Source organism: Ornithorhynchus anatinus, chromosome 1 (assembly GCF_004115215.2).
Source record: "Ornithorhynchus anatinus isolate Pmale09 chromosome 1, mOrnAna1.pri.v4, whole genome shotgun sequence".
NCBI lineage: Eukaryota > Metazoa > Chordata > Mammalia > Monotremata > Ornithorhynchidae > Ornithorhynchus > Ornithorhynchus anatinus.
Genome location: NC_041728.1, coordinates 149,970,852 through 149,976,030, shown reverse-complemented (window position 1 = coordinate 149,976,030; position 5,179 = coordinate 149,970,852). Strand labels below are relative to the sequence as shown.

The 5,179-nt window shown below is 45.6% G+C and overlaps 1 non-coding gene across 1 annotated transcript; it reads left to right on the top strand.

Annotated features, from left to right (window-relative positions):
- Positions 1-538: 538 nt before the first annotated feature.
- Positions 539-676, top strand: LOC114817129. The gene has a single exon (XR_003764980.1). It is a non-coding gene; the product is annotated as a small nucleolar RNA SNORA7 (small nucleolar RNA).
- The last annotated feature ends 4,503 nt before the right edge of the window (positions 677-5,179 follow it).

Sequence of the window (5,179 nt, the reverse complement as noted above, 5' to 3'; positions counted from 1 at the left end):
AATTGACTGATAAAAATAATGGTGGGATTTTTTTGAGTACTTTCTATCCACCAAGCATCAGGTTGGCCTCTTCCTTACACCAAAAGTTGGATTCAGGGAACCAAACCTGATTCTAGAGGAGGAACCCGGAGGAGGTGATTTTCTCCCTCCGGGCTGACCTCAGAGGTACTAATGCAAGACTAATGCAACTGATCCAGTGGGAGGGTCATGTTGAACTGGAGAATGGCTTAGGGAGTAGAAGTCCAGCCCTCCAACCCTCCCTCTGACCAGTGATATGCTGTTAGTTCACAAGACACTACACTGCGCTGATCTGTGCCTTAAAATCAATCGGGCAAATTAATAGTATTTGAGTGAATCTAGTGGGGGAGAGAGACATTAAAATGAATTACAGATAGGAGAAGCAGCAGTGTACAAGAATCAGCATAGTCAGATATGCTGTGGAGGTGGGATGTCTAGACTCTAAGCTTGTCCTTTAGACTGTAAACTCACTGTGGGCAAGGAACGTGTCTGTTTATTGTTACATTGTAATCTCCCAAGTCCCCTCTCAGGGTCGCACCTGGAAAGTTTCCAGTACTCTACCAGGCTCGGCTACGGGAGGGAGAGTCAAGCAGAGGCCTACCCATTCCATTCCTAGCTTGAGCAGTGGCTAGCGAGTGGAAAGCAATCTGATACAAGTCAAAACTCCCCTGTGCTGGGCAGCAGCGGCATGGGAGAGAGTCGAGAGAGGAGACTCAAGTATACAGCGTGGAAGGTGGCAGTGGTAAACCACTTCCATATTTTTTACCAAGAAAACTCTATGGATATACTATCAGAACAATTGCATATGGAAAGCAGGGCGTTCTGGGAGAGATGTGTCCGTGGTGTTGGTATGGGTTGGAAATGACTCGACGGTGTAAGACAAGGCTCTCCCAAGTGCTTAATAAAATGCTCTGTGCAGAGTAAGTGCTCAATAAATGTGATTGACTGATTGGAGTGGGTTGAGTAGCTGAATGCTTAGGGGTGTGACTGCAGGGGATCACATGAGATGCCGCAGGGAGGGAAAATAAGGTAGGGAGATGAGCACTTAGTCAAGGAAGCCTTCCTAGAAGAGATCCGATTTTACAGGCTTTAAAGAAGGGGAGAGTGATGGTTTGTCAGACGTGAAGAGGCAGATTGTTCCAGAAGGGAGAAGGGGGTCGAAGGTGAAAGAGGTGAGAGCGAAGCAAAATAAGAAGGTTGCTGTGGTTCCATGCCGGGATGGCACGTTTTTCCCTATGGCATGTTATCTTGAAATACTTCAAGATGCTATACCAGGTGGTGGTGTCATATGTCTTCCGGGCAATCTGTCTTTCATACTGAATTACTAGATTGCTCCATCTGGCAAGCAAAAGGGAGGAGCCAGGGAATTGGTAGATAGGACTTTCCAAAACGATGGGGAGGGGGTGGCCTGGCAGATACGAAGGGGGAGGGAGATCCAGGCAAGTGGAAGGGTGTGGGCATGGAGTTAAAGGTGAGAGAGGTGAGGGCAAAAGCATTGTCAGTTGGTTGGTGTTAGAGGAGCAAAGCGTGGAGATGGGTTGTGGTGGGGAAAGAACAAAAAGATAGGAAAGAGGAAGAGAGCTTATCAAGTGCTTTAAAGCAGGTGGTGAGGAGTTTCTGTCTGATGCGGAGATGAATGCGCAGACATGGGAAGTTCTTGAGGAGTGGGGAGAGCAATGAGTGACTCGGTGAATGACTCAGATCAGTGCCTGTCTCAGAGTGAGCCCTGCCTTGGGCAAGGAGGACTCCAGAGAGCTTCACTCTTTCTAACCCCCAATGCCGCTGGAATAATAATTGTGGTATTTGTTAAGCAATTACTATGTGTGGGGAACTGTATTTTAAGCAGAGAGGATTGGACACAGTCCCTGTCAATCATTCATTCATTCAATCATATTTATTGAGCACTTACTGTATGTACAATACTGTACTAAGCACTTGGGAAGTACAATTCAGCAACAGAGACAATCCCCACCCACAATGGGCTCAGTCTAAAAGGGGAGAGACAGGCATCAAACCAAGTAAAAAGGCATCAGTAGCATCATTAAAAATAAAATTATAGATATATACACATCATGAATAAAAATAAATAGAATTATAATAATGAATATGTACATATATACACAAGTGTCATGGCGGGGAGAGAGGTAGAGCAAAGGGAGTGAGTCGGGGATATGGGGACGGGAGAGGGAGCAGAAGAAAAGTGGGGGCTTAGTTTGGGAAGGCCTCCGGGAGGAAGTGAGCTTTCAGTAGGGCTTTGAAGTGGGGGAAGTACACTAGTTTGGCAGATTTGAGGAGGGAGGACATTCCAGGCCAGAGGTAGGAGTGGGGGCTCACAGTCTCAATCTCCATTTTACAGATGAGGTAACTGAGGCACAGAGAAGTGAAGTGACTTGCCTAGGGTCACAAAGTAGGCATGTGGCAAAGCTAGGATTAGAACCCATGACCTGCCGACTCCCTGGCCAGTGTTCTATCCACTACACCATGCTGGAGCTCTCAGTAGTCCTACTCACCTGGTAAGAATAGGCCCCCCAGGGCATGAGGAAATCGTGCTAATTGCCCAACCATCATCATCATTATTATTATTAAGATATTTGTTAAGTGCTTACTGCATGCTGGGCACTTTTAATAATAATAATAATGATGATGATGACATTTGTTAAGCACTTACTATGTGCAAAGCACTGTTCTAAGCACTGTGGAGGATACAAGGTGATCAGGTTGCCCCATGTGGGGCTCACAGTCTTAATGCCAATTTTACAGATGAGGTAACTGAGGCAAAGAGAAGTTAAGTGATTTGCCCAAAGTCACACAGCTGAGCCAGGATTTAAACCTATGATCTCTGACTCCCAAGCCCATACTCTTGCCACTGAGCCACACTGCTTTTCTAAGCGCTGGGGTATATACAAGATAATCTGGTTGGACACAGTCCCTGTCCCACACAGGGCTCAAAGTCTGGACAAATGTTGACACCCCTATTAAATGTAATGAATCAATGAATCATTCAATCATATTTTTGAGTTCTTTCTGTGTGCACAGTACTGTACTAGGTACCTGAGAGAGCACAACCTAACAATATAACAGATATTCCCGATGAAGCAAAGAAAACTGCACCTATTTTTAAGTATCTATGGATAAGACTCTCAACACTTGCCCATCGTTTCTGTAAACACAGCCAACTGAGATAGAGCAAGGGTCCTGATCATCAGGAATTTTCTCTTTTGCTAGATTAGACGGTTCTCTAACTGATTGCTTCCACCTCTCTCCTTGAAAACACCCCCTTTCCCTCCTCTGCCTCCCTTTCAGGCAGGAAGGTTTGCTCAGCTTGCCCTGGCTTGCTGTCTGCGCTGCATTGTTTGATTTAAAAGCTTTTGCGGCTCTGCAGAACTCAGTGTCAGAACAAACACCCGGCTTGTATTGTTCCACCCCCAGGTACGCCTACCCTCCCCGGGAACCCAACTGTGCCTCTGCAAGATAAGGACGGAAAAGGGGAGGCGGCCCACGGAGGAAAGTCCTCTCCAGATGGAATGAACCCAAAGGGATCCAAAGAGAAGAAAGAAAGAAAAAAAAGAAACCAGAATGCCAGTCTGTGCGCTCCACAGGCCCGACGGGACTCTGCAAGACAAAGGGTTATTTTCACAGAATTCAACTTGCAAATTTTGTACCTTGCAGGTCTGGGATTGTGAATCAAACTCTTTGTCATTGGAAGTTAATGTTTTACCGTTTCCCCCTCTTCACCCTCCCTACTTCTCCTCCCCCAGCAACCCACACAGATTGAGATCAGAGGTTTGAGAGCGACTAATTGATAATGTGCTACAATCCCGGGAAAAATAAGCATTTATCCTCACAAAGGTCTCTGGAGACGTTTTCTATTTGAGCTGCATACCAATGCGGCAAAAGCAACACATTTTCTTCACCACTCAGAGTGAAATACATCTTCATCATCATCAAACAGGCTTTATTCGGGGCTCCACAGGATCCTGGGAATTTTTGTTCAGAAAGAAAAACAAGCACAAGACACAATGATCCTTTATACGTATGCTACGGAGTAGGGGGCCAGGTGGTAAAAAAAAAAGTTCATAATTACCTTATTTCCTTTATTATACTTTTTAAAACTTTCCTTCACTTTTAGACCTTTATGATTAGAGAAAGGAGTTGAGTCAGATGGATGTGAAAGGAGAATGGGATAAGATCTGCAGAGGGACAGGAAGTAAAGGAGGAAGTATTAGGAAGAAGGGTAAAGTGTCACGGATATGGAAGAGGAAAAGAATCAGATGCTGGGTGAGGAAGGAATAAAGTGACCATATTTTGGGGAGGTGAAGTGGAATAAGAATGACCAGATCATGGAGATTGGATAGTGGGTCAAGAAGGAAGGAATGGGAGGTGAGAGACAGAAAGACGGGGACAGGACAATTCAGGAAGAAGGAACAACACAAACATACACACATATACACACATATGTACACAAAGGAGTAATTCTTCACCCATTACGAGGATGGTATTTCTGCACCCTATTTCTCCCTTCTTGTCCATAGAGAATAGGACTTCAACACACACACACATACATCCTAGCCTGGATGCCAATACTGTTCTTTCACCTGTCCTAGTTGAGCATTATTTCCCCACCCACCAAAAAAAAAATACCATCTCACTAGCAGCACTCATACTTACTCAAATGTAAACGCTCTCTCTCCAGCTCACTCACACACTCCCACTCAAAGACTCATCCAGAATTTCTCTGCCAACAGGCCAACCGAGTCTGTGGAGAGTCATCTGATGAGTAGGAAAGTTTGTCTCTCTTTGCCTTCCACGGGGAGTGAAATCTCACCCAAAGCAGGAGCGGAGAAGCAGGAAATCATATGGCCTGGCCCCTCCAATTGGTCCTTTGGGCACTTCCCTCCTTCAGCCTATTAGAGAAGTGAAATCAACCTACATCAACCTTCAGAAAGTTGAGAAATTCAAAGCAACTGGCAACCATCAGCTGTTGACCTGAAGTGAAGGGGTACCCAAAGACAGTCTTTGTTCAGCATGGCTCAGTGGAAAGAGCACGGGCTTTGGAGTCAGAGGCTGTGGGTTCTAATCCCTTCTCTTCCACTCCTCAGCTGTGTGACTTTGGGCATGTCACAACTTCTCTGTGCCTCAGTTGCTTCATCTGTAAAATGGG